Source organism: Schistocerca gregaria, chromosome 7, assembly GCF_023897955.1.
Source record: "Schistocerca gregaria isolate iqSchGreg1 chromosome 7, iqSchGreg1.2, whole genome shotgun sequence".
Taxonomy (NCBI): Eukaryota; Metazoa; Arthropoda; class Insecta; order Orthoptera; family Acrididae; genus Schistocerca; species Schistocerca gregaria.
In genome coordinates, this window is record NC_064926.1 from 109,152,340 (window position 1) to 109,165,499 (window position 13,160).

The window sequence follows — 13,160 nt, forward strand, 5'->3', positions numbered from 1 at the left end:
CAACAACCACGGAAACGTCCGTGAGAAGAGCTAAAACTCGACACAGGAAAAGTATGTTCCGCTATTTCTTTTTGACTGCTCAGCCTATGGGACGTGAGAAGCCAGCACTGCTGCCACTGTCTTCCCTAGCAATACCTCCATGGCGTGTTTCTGCGTAATTTACTTGTTCTACAACATGAATGGAGTAGGTTAGTTTCTGAATGATTAAAATGCATTGTCAGATGTGGGGTTCGAACCCACGCTCCCTTTCGGGAACCAGAGCTTAAATCTGGCGCCTTAGACCGCTCGGCCAATCTGACGTGTGAGACAACAGTCCCAGTGACTTCCGTCTCTAGCATTATCTCAAGAACCTGACTGCGAAATCTGTTTCTTTTTTCGGTAGGACGGAATTATGTCAGTCTTACAATATTTAAGGCGCAATGTCAGATGTGGCGTAGGAAACGCATCCCGCGCTCTTCCGTCGTATCCAGTTTGAACTGTAACTAGCACAACTGTATTTAGTAATAGGATAATTTCCACATTGACGCAAAAGAAAGCAGATATTAGCAAACGGCATCTAAGGCCGTTTCCTAGCAACAGCCACGCTGTGCATTACGTACTCGTGGGAAGCCAATGAAATACTTCGTGTGAGGATCGAACTGTCGACCTTCACTTTACAATACTTAGGCACTGCCCCGGCGGTACCGACGCATACGTACTGAAACGTCTTTGGATCGTCAGTGAGTACTTCATATTAGAAATTTCGTGTTGGCCCTGATGTGCATTAAAGGGCAGATTTCTTCAGTGGAAGTCAGTTCTGCGCCTAGTCACAGTATATCGCCCTAGCAGCACCAGGAAAACGGGTTCAGATGTGCTCGCCTTCCACTCGGCGTTGAGCGCCTACAGCGAGATAGCCTTCGTGCTCTGGCGCCAGGAGGGAAGGCGACACATCACGGCGCAAACAGCTTGTAGGGGAAGGCAGTGGTGGTGTGTCGGTCAGCGTGGTTGCTTCCCAAGTAGCTGATCCAGGTTCGAAACCCGGACACCACACGGAAGTTGTCTCCTTTACTCAGGAGAGTGTGTTCAACGCTACTTGATCTTCGAATTTCCGAACAGTTGTGGTACGAATGGTTTTCCTCCACCCCTCGTCTCGCTCCGCGAAGGCTAGTGCGGATTACGATTCACAGCATCGTGTGTCCTCATGTGTCGACTTGTCTCGACTTTGCTCGGCTGACGCAAAAGCTGACGCTTGCAAATGGCCGTATATGTAGAGGACTGGCGCTAGAAACGACTGGGAGACGCCAAATCGACAAACACACAACGGACTCTTTCATTTGACAGTGGCCGCAGGTTCGCCCCTGTGCGTACCGAGAAGCAAGAGAGGTGTCAGCGTGCTGGACCGCAGGATTTCCGCGCAGCAGACTCAAAAACTAAGGAAAAAGGCAAAACTGAAGAAACCAATAGCTCGCGGACTTCCTAGCTGGTCACCCACCTGAGTACTAACCACGCCCAACGCTGTCGAATTTCGGTGATCGGGCATGGACCCGTGTCTTTGGCGTGGCATACAAGTTGGCGAGAACGTCGCCAGACGGGCGGACGCCTTAGTCCTTGTACAGATCACTTGGGATTTGCCTTTTAGGGAAACAAAATGGAATAGCCCTTGGTGGGATCGAACCCACAGCCCCCTCGTTATTAGCATAATAACACTCTAATTTGGTGAGCTTATTGCCCGCGCAATACGGCCGCTTCAGGACTCCACTACCCCAACCGCCGTTTCATCTATCTTTATTAAAGCCCTGCCATTCATTGAAACACGTACGTGTCACTGTTGACTCATTTTCGCCTGTCGCTTCGAGCCCAGAGCCACAACACAACAACCACGGAAACGTCCGTGAGAAGAGCTAAAACTCGACACAGGAAAAGTATGTTCCGCTATTTCTTTTTGACTGCTCAGCCTATGGGACGTGAGAAGCCAGCACTGCTGCCACTGTCTTCCCTAGCAAAACCTCCATGGCGTGTTTCTGCGTAATTTACTTGTTCTACAACATGAATGGAGTAGGTTAGTTTCTGAATGATTAAAATGCATTGTCAGATGTGGGGTTCGAACCCACGCTCCCTTTCGGGAAGCAGAGCTTAAATCTGGCGCCTTAGACCGCTCGGCCAATCTGACGTGTGAGACAACAGTCCCAGTGACTTCCGTCTCTAGCATTATCTCAAGAACCTGACTGCGAAATCTGTTTCTTTTTTCGGTAGGACGGAATTATGTCAGTCTTACAATATTTAAGGCGCAATGTCAGATGTGGCGTAGGAAACGCATCCCGCGCTCTTCCGTCGTATCCAGTTTGAACTGTAACTAGCACAACTGTATTTAGTAATAGGATAATTTCCACATTGACGCAAAAGAAAGCAGATATTAGCAAACGGCATCTAAGGCCGTTTCCTAGCAACAGCCACGCTGTGCATTACGTACTCGTGGGAAGCCAATGAAATACTTCGTGTGAGGATCGAACTGTCGACCTTCACTTTACAATACTTAGGCACTGCCCCGGCGGTACCGACGCATACGTACTGAAACGTCTTTGGATCGTCAGTGAGTACTTCATATTAGAAATTTCGTGTTGGCCCTGATGTGCATTAAAGGGCAGATTTCTTCAGTGGAAGTCAGTTCTGCGCCTAGTCACAGTATATCGCCCTAGCAGCACCAGGAAAACGGGTTCAGATGTGCTCGCCTTCCACTCGGCGTTGAGCGCCTACAGCGAGATAGCCTTCGTGCTCTGGCGCCAGGAGGGAAGGCGACACATCACGGCGCAAACAGCTTGTAGGGGAAGGCAGTGGTGGTGTGTCGGTCAGCGTGGTTGCTTCCCAAGTAGCTGATCCGGGTTCGAAACCCGGACACCACACGGAAGTTGTCTCCTTTACTCAGGAGAGTGTGTTCAACGCTACTTGATCTTCGAATTTCCGAACAGTTGTGGTACGAATGGTTTTCCTCCACCCCTCGTCTCGCTCCGCGAAGGCTAGTGCGGATTACGATTCACAGCATCGTGTGTCCTCATGTGTCGACTTGTCTCGACTTTGCTCGGCTGACGCGAAAGCTGACGCTTGCAAATGGCCGTATATGTAGAGGACTGGCGCTAGAAACGACTGGGAGACGCCAAATCGACAAACACACAACGGACTCTTTCATTTGACAGTGGCCGCAGGTTCGCGCCTGTGCGTACCGAGAAGCAAGAGAGGTGTCAGCGTGCTGGACCGCAGGATTTCCGCGCAGCAGACTCAAAAACTAAGGAAAAAGGCAAAACTGAAGAAACCAATAGCTCGCGGACTTCCTAGCTGGTCACCCACCTGAGTACTAACCACGCCCAACGCTGTCGAATTTCGGTGATCGGGCATGGACCCGTGTCTTTGGCGTGGCATACAAGTTGGCGAGAACGTCGCCAGACGGGCGGACGCCTTAGTCCTTGTACAGATCACTTGGGATTTGCCTTTTAGGGAAACAAAATGGAATAGCCCTTGGTGGGATCGAACCCACAGCCCCCTCGTTATTAGCATAATAACACTCTAACTTGGTGAGCTTATTGCCCGCGCAATACGGCCGCTTCAGGACTCCACTACCCCAACCGCCGTTTCATCTATCTTTATTAAAGCCCTGCCATTCATTGAAACACGTACGTGTCACTGTTGACTCATTTTCGCCTGTCGCTTCGAGCCCAGAGCCACAACACAACAACCACGGAAACGTCCGTGAGAAGAGCTAAAACTCGACACAGGAAAAGTATGTTCCGCTATTTCTTTTTGACTGCTCAGCCTATGGGACGTGAGAAGCCAGCACTGCTGCCACTGTCTTCCCTAGCAAAACCTCCATGGCGTGTTTCTGCGTAATTTACTTGTTCTACAACATGAATGGAGTAGGTTAGTTTCTGAATGATTAAAATGCATTGTCAGATGTGGGGTTCGAACCCACGCTCCCTTTCGGGAACCAGAGCTTAAATCTGGCGCCTTAGACCGCTCGGCCAATCTGACGTGTGAGACAACAGTCCCAGTGACTTCCGTCTCTAGCATTATCTCAAGAACCTGACTGCGAAATCTGTTTCTTTTTTCGGTAGGACGGAATTATGTCAGTCTTACAATATTTAAGGCGCAATGTCAGATGTGGCGTAGGAAACGCATCCCGCGCTCTTCCGTCGTATCCAGTTTGAACTGTAACTAGCACAACTGTATTTAGTAATAGGATAATTTCCACATTGACGCAAAAGAAAGCAGATATTAGCAAACGGCATCTAAGGCCGTTTCCTAGCAACAGCCACGCTGTGCATTACGTACTCGTGGGAAGCCAATGAAATACTTCGTGTGAGGATCGAACTGTCGACCTTCACTTTACAATACTTAGGCACTGCCCCGGCGGTACCGACGCATACGTACTGAAACGTCTTTGGATCGTCAGTGAGTACTTCATATTAGAAATTTCGTGTTGGCCCTGATGTGCATTAAAGGGCGGATTTCTTCAGTGGAAGTCAGTTCTGCGCCTAGTCACAGTATATCGCCCTAGCAGCACCAGGAAAACGGGTTCAGATGTGCTCGCCTTCCACTCGGCGTTGAGCGCCTACAGCGAGATAGCCTTCGTCCTCTGGCGCCAGGAGGGAAGGCGACACATCACGGCGCAAACAGCTTGTAGGGGAAGGCAGTGGTGGTGTGTCGGTCAGCGTGGTTGCTTCCCAAGTAGCTGATCCGGGTTCGAAACCCGGACACCACACGGAAGTTGTCTCCTTTACTCAGGAGAGTGTGTTCAACGCTACTTGATCTTCGAATTTCCGAACAGTTGTGGTACGAATGGTTTTCCTCCACCCCTCGTCTCGCTCCGCGAAGGCTAGTGCGGATTACGATTCACAGCATCGTGTGTCCTCATGTGTCGACTTGTCTCGACTTTGCTCGGCTGACGCGAAAGCTGACGCTTGCAAATGGCCGTATATGTAGAGGACTGGCGCTAGAAACGACTGGGAGACGCCAAATCGACAAACACACAACGGACTCTTTCATTTGACAGTGGCCGCAGGTTCGCGCCTGTGCGTACCGAGAAGCAAGAGAGGTGTCAGCGTGCTGGACCGCAGGATTTCCGCGCAGCAGACTCAAAAACTAAGGAAAAAGGCAAAACTGAAGAAATCAATAGCTCGCGGACTTCCTAGCTGGTCACCCACCTGAGTACTAACCACGCCCAACGCTGTCGAATTTCGGTGATCGGGCATGGACCCGTGTCTTTGGCGTGGCATACAAGTTGGCGAGATCGTCGCCAGACGGGCGGACGCGTTATTCCTTGTACAGATCACTTGGGATTTGCCTTTTAGGGAAACAAAATGGAATAGCCCTTGGTGGGATCGAACCCACAGCCCCCTCGTTATTAGCATAATAACACCCTAATTTGGTGAGCTTATTGCCCGCGCAATACGGCCGCTTCAGGACTCCACTACCCCAACCGCCGTTTCATCTATCTTTATTAAGGCCCTGCCATTCATTGAAACACTTACGTGTCACTGTTGACTCATTTTCGCCTGTCGCTTCGAGCCCAGAGCCACAACACAACGACCACGGAAACGTCCGTGAGAAGAGCTAAAACTCGACACAGGAAAAGTATGTTCCGCTATTTCTTTTTGACTGCTCAGCCTATGGGACGTGAGACGCCAGCACTGCTGCCACTGTCTTCCCTAGCAAAACCTCCATGGCGTGTTTCTGCGTAATTTACTTGTTCTACAACATGAATGGAGTAGGTTAGTTTCTGAATAATTAAAATGCATTGTCAGATGTGGGGTTCGAACCCACGCTCCCTTTCGGGAACCAGAGCTTAAATCTGGCGCCTTAGACCGCTCGGCCAATCTGACGTGTGAGACAACAGTCCCAGTGACTTCCGTCTCTAGCATTATCTCAAGAACCTGACTGCGAAATCTGTTTCTTTTTTCGGTAGGACGGAATTATGTCAGTCTTACAATATTTAAGGCGCAATGTCAGATGTGGCGTAGGAAACGCATCCCGCGCTCTTCCGTCGTATCCAGTTTGAACTGTAACTAGCACAACTGTATTTAGTAATAGGATAATTTCCACATTGACGCAAAAGAAAGCAGATATTAGCAAACGGCATCTAAGGCCGTTTCCTAGCAACAGCCACGCTGTGCATTACGTACTCGTGGGAAGCCAATGAAATACTTCGTGTGAGGATCGAACTGTCGACCTTCACTTTACAATACTTAGGCACTGCCCCGGCGGTACCGACGCATACGTACTGAAACGTCTTTGGATCGTCAGTGAGTACTTCATATTAGAAATTTCGTGTTGGCCCTGATGTGCATTAAAGGGCGGATTTCTTCAGTGGAAGTCAGTTCTGCGCCTAGTCACAGTATATCGCCCTAGCAGCACCAGGAAAACGGGTTCAGATGTGCTCGCCTTCCACTCGGCGTTGAGCGCCTACAGCGAGATAGCCTTCGTCCTCTGGCGCCAGGAGGGAAGGCGACACATCACGGCGCAAACAGCTTGTAGGGGAAGGCAGTGGTGGTGTGTCGGTCAGCGTGGTTGCTTCCCAAGTAGCTGATCCGGGTTCGAAACCCGGACACCACACGGAAGTTGTCTCCTTTACTCAGGAGAGTGTGTTCAACGCTACTTGATCTTCGAATTTCCGAACAGTTGTGGTACGAATGGTTTTCCTCCACCCCTCGTCTCGCTCCGCGAAGGCTAGTGCGGATTACGATTCACAGCATCGTGTGTCCTCATGTGTCGACTTGTCTCGACTTTGCTCGGCTGACGCGAAAGCTGACGCTTGCAAATGGCCGTATATGTAGAGGACTGGCGCTAGAAACGACTGGGAGACGCCAAATCGACAAACACACAACGGACTCTTTCATTTGACAGTGGCCGCAGGTTCGCCCCTGTGCGTACCGAGAAGCAAGAGAGGTGTCAGCGTGCTGGACCGCAGGATTTCCGCGCAGCAGACTCAAAAACTAAGGAAAAAGGCAAAACTGAAGAAATCAATAGCTCGCGGACTTCCTAGCTGGTCACCCACCTGAGTACTAACCACGCCCAACGCTGTCGAATTTCGGTGATCGGGCATGGACCCGTGTCTTTGGCGTGGCATACAAGTTGGCGAGATCGTCGCCAGACGGGCGGACGCGTTATTCCTTGTACAGATCACTTGGGATTTGCCTTTTAGGGAAACAAAATGGAATAGCCCTTGGTGGGATCGAACCCACAGCCCCCTCGTTATTAGCATAATAACACCCTAATTTGGTGAGCTTATTGCCCGCGCAATACGGCCGCTTCAGGACTCCACTACCCCAACCGCCGTTTCATCTATCTTTATTAAGGCCCTGCCATTCATTGAAACACTTACGTGTCACTGTTGACTCATTTTCGCCTGTCGCTTCGAGCCCAGAGCCACAACACAACGACCACGGAAACGTCCGTGAGAAGAGCTAAAACTCGACACAGGAAAAGTATGTTCCGCTATTTCTTTTTGACTGCTCAGCCTATGGGACGTGAGACGCCAGCACTGCTGCCACTGTCTTCCCTAGCAAAACCTCCATGGCGTGTTTCTGCGTAATTTACTTGTTCTACAACATGAATGGAGTAGGTTAGTTTCTGAATGATTAAAATGCATTGTCAGATGTGGGGTTCGAACCCACGCTCCCTTTCGGGAACCAGAGCTTAAATCTGGCGCCTTAGACCGCTCGGCCAATCTGACGTGTGAGACAACAGTCCCAGTGACTTCCGTCTCTAGCATTATCTCAAGAACCTGACTGCGAAATCTGTTTCTTTTTTCGGTAGGACGGAATTATGTCAGTCTTACAATATTTAAGGCGCAATGTCAGATGTGGCGTAGGAAACGCATCCCGCGCTCTTCCGTCGTATCCAGTTTGAACTGTAACTAGCACAACTGTATTTAGTAATAGGATAATTTCCACATTGACGCAAAAGAAAGCAGATATTAGCAAACGGCATCTAAGGCCGTTTCCTAGCAACAGCCACGCTGTGCATTACGTACTCGTGGGAAGCCAATGAAATACTTCGTGTGAGGATCGAACTGTCGACCTTCACTTTACAATACTTAGGCACTGCCCCGGCGGTACCGACGCATACGTACTGAAACGTCTTTGGATCGTCAGTGAGTACTTCATATTAGAAATTTCGTGTTGGCCCTGATGTGCATTAAAGGGCGGATTTCTTCAGTGGAAGTCAGTTCTGCGCCTAGTCACAGTATATCGCCCTAGCAGCACCAGGAAAACGGGTTCAGATGTGCTCGCCTTCCACTCGGCGTTGAGCGCCTACAGCGAGATAGCCTTCGTCCTCTGGCGCCAGGAGGGAAGGCGACACATCACGGCGCAAACAGCTTGTAGGGGAAGGCAGTGGTGGTGTGTCGGTCAGCGTGGTTGCTTCCCAAGTAGCTGATCCGGGTTCGAAACCCGGACACCACACGGAAGTTGTCTCCTTTACTCAGGAGAGTGTGTTCAACGCTACTTGATCTTCGAATTTCCGAACAGTTGTGGTACGAATGGTTTTCCTCCACCCCTCGTCTCGCTCCGCGAAGGCTAGTGCGGATTACGATTCACAGCATCGTGTGTCCTCATGTGTCGACTTGTCTCGACTTTGCTCGGCTGACGCGAAAGCTGACGCTTGCAAATGGCCGTATATGTAGAGGACTGGCGCTAGAAACGACTGGGAGACGCCAAATCGACAAACACACAACGGACTCTTTCATTTGACAGTGGCCGCAGGTTCGCGCCTGTGCGTACCGAGAAGCAAGAGAGGTGTCAGCGTGCTGGACCGCAGGATTTCCGCGCAGCAGACTCAAAAACTAAGGAAAAAGGCAAAACTGAAGAAATCAATAGCTCGCGGACTTCCTAGCTGGTCACCCACCTGAGTACTAACCACGCCCAACGCTGTCGAATTTCGGTGATCGGGCATGGACCCGTGTCTTTGGCGTGGCATACAAGTTGGCGAGATCGTCGCCAGACGGGCGGACGCGTTATTCCTTGTACAGATCACTTGGGATTTGCCTTTTAGGGAAACAAAATGGAATAGCCCTTGGTGGGATCGAACCCACAGCCCCCTCGTTATTAGCATAATAACACCCTAATTTGGTGAGCTTATTGCCCGCGCAATACGGCCGCTTCAGGACTCCACTACCCCAACCGCCGTTTCATCTATCTTTATTAAGGCCCTGCCATTCATTGAAACACTTACGTGTCACTGTTGACTCATTTTCGCCTGTCGCTTCGAGCCCAGAGCCACAACACAACGACCACGGAAACGTCCGTGAGAAGAGCTAAAACTCGACACAGGAAAAGTATGTTCCGCTATTTCTTTTTGACTGCTCAGCCTATGGGACGTGAGACGCCAGCACTGCTGCCACTGTCTTCCCTAGCAAAACCTCCATGGCGTGTTTCTGCGTAATTTACTTGTTCTACAACATGAATGGAGTAGGTTAGTTTCTGAATGATTAAAATGCATTGTCAGATGTGGGGTTCGAACCCACGCTCCCTTTCGGGAACCAGAGCTTAAATCTGGCGCCTTAGACCGCTCGGCCAATCTGACGTGTGAGACAACAGTCCCAGTGACTTCCGTCTCTAGCATTATCTCAAGAACCTGACTGCGAAATCTGTTTCTTTTTTCGGTAGGACGGAATTATGTCAGTCTTACAATATTTAAGGCGCAATGTCAGATGTGGCGTAGGAAACGCATCCCGCGCTCTTCCGTCGTATCCAGTTTGAACTGTAACTAGCACAACTGTATTTAGTAATAGGATAATTTCCACATTGACGCAAAAGAAAGCAGATATTAGCAAACGGCATCTAAGGCCGTTTCCTAGCAACAGCCACGCTGTGCATTACGTACTCGTGGGAAGCCAATGAAATACTTCGTGTGAGGATCGAACTGTCGACCTTCACTTTACAATACTTAGGCACTGCCCCGGCGGTACCGACGCATACGTACTGAAACGTCTTTGGATCGTCAGTGAGTACTTCATATTAGAAATTTCGTGTTGGCCCTGATGTGCATTAAAGGGCGGATTTCTTCAGTGGAAGTCAGTTCTGCGCCTAGTCACAGTATATCGCCCTAGCAGCACCAGGAAAACGGGTTCAGATGTGCTCGCCTTCCACTCGGCGTTGAGCGCCTACAGCGAGATAGCCTTCGTCCTCTGGCGCCAGGAGGGAAGGCGACACATCACGGCGCAAACAGCTTGTAGGGGAAGGCAGTGGTGGTGTGTCGGTCAGCGTGGTTGCTTCCCAAGTAGCTGATCCGGGTTCGAAACCCGGACACCACACGGAAGTTGTCTCCTTTACTCAGGAGAGTGTGTTCAACGCTACTTGATCTTCGAATTTCCGAACAGTTGTGGTACGAATGGTTTTCCTCCACCCCTCGTCTCGCTCCGCGAAGGCTAGTGCGGATTACGATTCACAGCATCGTGTGTCCTCATGTGTCGACTTGTCTCGACTTTGCTCGGCTGACGCGAAAGCTGACGCTTGCAAATGGCCGTATATGTAGAGGACTGGCGCTAGAAACGACTGGGAGACGCCAAATCGACAAACACACAACGGACTCTTTCATTTGACAGTGGCCGCAGGTTCGCGCCTGTGCGTACCGAGAAGCAAGAGAGGTGTCAGCGTGCTGGACCGCAGGATTTCCGCGCAGCAGACTCAAAAACTAAGGAAAAAGGCAAAACTGAAGAAACCAATAGCTCGCGGACTTCCTAGCTGGTCACCCACCTGAGTACTAACCACGCCCAACGCTGTCGAATTTCGGTGATCGGGCATGGACCCGTGTCTTTGGCGTGGCATACAAGTTGGCGAGAACGTCGCCAGACGGGCGGACGCCTTAGTCCTTGTACAGATCACTTGGGATTTGCCTTTTAGGGAAACAAAATGGAATAGCCCTTGGTGGGATCGAACCCACAGCCCCCTCGTTATTAGCATAATAACACTCTAACTTGGTGAGCTTATTGCCCGCGCAATACGGCCGCTTCAGGACTCCACTACCCCAACCGCCGTTTCATCTATCTTTATTAAAGCCCTGCCATTCATTGAAACACGTACGTGTCACTGTTGACTCATTTTCGCCTGTCGCTTCGAGCCCAGAGCCACAACACAACAACCACGGAAACGTCCGTGAGAAGAGCTAAAACTCGACACAGGAAAAGTATGTTCCGCTATTTCTTTTTGACTGCTCAGCCTATGGGACGTGAGAAGCCAGCACTGCTGCCACTGTCTTCCCTAGCAAAACCTCCATGGCGTGTTTCTGCGTAATTTACTTGTTCTACAACATGAATGGAGTAGGTTAGTTTCTGAATGATTAAAATGCATTGTCAGATGTGGGGTTCGAACCCACGCTCCCTTTCGGGAACCAGAGCTTAAATCTGGCGCCTTAGACCGCTCGGCCAATCTGACGTGTGAGACAACAGTCCCAGTGACTTCCGTCTCTAGCATTATCTCAAGAACCTGACTGCGAAATCTGTTTCTTTTTTCGGTAGGACGGAATTATGTCAGTCTTACAATATTTAAGGCGCAATGTCAGATGTGGCGTAGGAAACGCATCCCGCGCTCTTCCGTCGTATCCAGTTTGAACTGTAACTAGCACAACTGTATTTAGTAATAGGATAATTTCCACATTGACGCAAAAGAAAGCAGATATTAGCAAACGGCATCTAAGGCCGTTTCCTAGCAACAGCCACGCTGTGCATTACGTACTCGTGGGAAGCCAATGAAATACTTCGTGTGAGGATCGAACTGTCGACCTTCACTTTACAATACTTAGGCACTGCCCCGGCGGTACCGACGCATACGTACTGAAACGTCTTTGGATCGTCAGTGAGTACTTCATATTAGAAATTTCGTGTTGGCCCTGATGTGCATTAAAGGGCGGATTTCTTCAGTGGAAGTCAGTTCTGCGCCTAGTCACAGTATATCGCCCTAGCAGCACCAGGAAAACGGGTTCAGATGTGCTCGCCTTCCACTCGGCGTTGAGCGCCTACAGCGAGATAGCCTTCGTCCTCTGGCGCCAGGAGGGAAGGCGACACATCACGGCGCAAACAGCTTGTAGGGGAAGGCAGTGGTGGTGTGTCGGTCAGCGTGGTTGCTTCCCAAGTAGCTGATCCGGGTTCGAAACCCGGACACCACACGGAAGTTGTCTCCTTTACTCAGGAGAGTGTGTTCAACGCTACTTGATCTTCGAATTTCCGAACAGTTGTGGTACGAATGGTTTTCCTCCACCCCTCGTCTCGCTCCGCGAAGGCTAGTGCGGATTACGATTCACAGCATCGTGTGTCCTCATGTGTCGACTTGTCTCGACTTTGCTCGGCTGACGCGAAAGCTGACGCTTGCAAATGGCCGTATATGTAGAGGACTGGCGCTAGAAACGACTGGGAGACGCCAAATCGACAAACACACAACGGACTCTTTCATTTGACAGTGGCCGCAGGTTCGCCCCTGTGCGTACCGAGAAGCAAGAGAGGTGTCAGCGTGCTGGACCGCAGGATTTCCGCGCAGCAGACTCAAAAACTAAGGAAAAAGGCAAAACTGAAGAAATCAATAGCTCGCGGACTTCCTAGCTGGTCACCCACCTGAGTACTAACCACGCCCAACGCTGTCGAATTTCGGTGATCGGGCATGGACCCGTGTCTTTGGCGTGGCATACAAGTTGGCGAGATCGTCGCCAGACGGGCGGACGCGTTATTCCTTGTACAGATCACTTGGGATTTGCCTTTTAGGGAAACAAAATGGAATAGCCCTTGGTGGGATCGAACCCACAGCCCCCTCGTTATTAGCATAATAACACCCTAATTTGGTGAGCTTATTGCCCGCGCAATACGGCCGCTTCAGGACTCCACTACCCCAACCGCCGTTTCATCTATCTTTATTAAGGCCCTGCCATTCATTGAAACACTTACGTGTCACTGTTGACTCATTTTCGCCTGTCGCTTCGAGCCCAGAGCCACAACACAACGACCACGGAAACGTCCGTGAGAAGAGCTAAAACTCGACACAGGAAAAGTATGTTCCGCTATTTCTTTTTGACTGCTCAGCCTATGGGACGTGAGACGCCAGCACTGCTGCCACTGTCTTCCCTAGCAAAACCTCCATGGCGTGTTTCTGCGTAATTTACTTGTTCTACAACATGAATGGAGTAGGTTAGTTTCTGAATGATTAAAA

At 50.3% G+C, this 13,160-nt stretch overlaps 7 non-coding genes across 7 annotated transcripts; all 7 read right to left on the minus strand.

The window, feature by feature from the left end:
- Positions 1-215: 215 nt before the first annotated feature.
- On the minus strand, positions 216-299 carry Trnal-uaa (transfer RNA leucine (anticodon UAA)). The gene has a single exon. It is a non-coding gene; the product is annotated as a tRNA-Leu (tRNA).
- A 1,766-nt stretch (positions 300-2,065) lies between these two features.
- Trnal-uaa (transfer RNA leucine (anticodon UAA)) lies at positions 2,066-2,149 on the minus strand. Its single transcript has one exon. It is a non-coding gene; the product is annotated as a tRNA-Leu (tRNA).
- A 1,766-nt stretch (positions 2,150-3,915) lies between these two features.
- Positions 3,916-3,999, minus strand: Trnal-uaa (transfer RNA leucine (anticodon UAA)). The gene has a single exon. It is a non-coding gene; the product is annotated as a tRNA-Leu (tRNA).
- A 1,766-nt stretch (positions 4,000-5,765) lies between these two features.
- Trnal-uaa (transfer RNA leucine (anticodon UAA)) lies at positions 5,766-5,849 on the minus strand. Its single transcript has one exon. It is a non-coding gene; the product is annotated as a tRNA-Leu (tRNA).
- A 1,766-nt stretch (positions 5,850-7,615) lies between these two features.
- On the minus strand, positions 7,616-7,699 carry Trnal-uaa (transfer RNA leucine (anticodon UAA)). The gene has a single exon. It is a non-coding gene; the product is annotated as a tRNA-Leu (tRNA).
- A 1,766-nt stretch (positions 7,700-9,465) lies between these two features.
- On the minus strand, positions 9,466-9,549 carry Trnal-uaa (transfer RNA leucine (anticodon UAA)). Its single transcript has one exon. It is a non-coding gene; the product is annotated as a tRNA-Leu (tRNA).
- Positions 9,550-11,315: 1,766 nt separating this feature from the next.
- On the minus strand, positions 11,316-11,399 carry Trnal-uaa (transfer RNA leucine (anticodon UAA)). Its single transcript has one exon. It is a non-coding gene; the product is annotated as a tRNA-Leu (tRNA).
- Between the last annotated feature and the right edge of the window lie 1,761 nt (positions 11,400-13,160).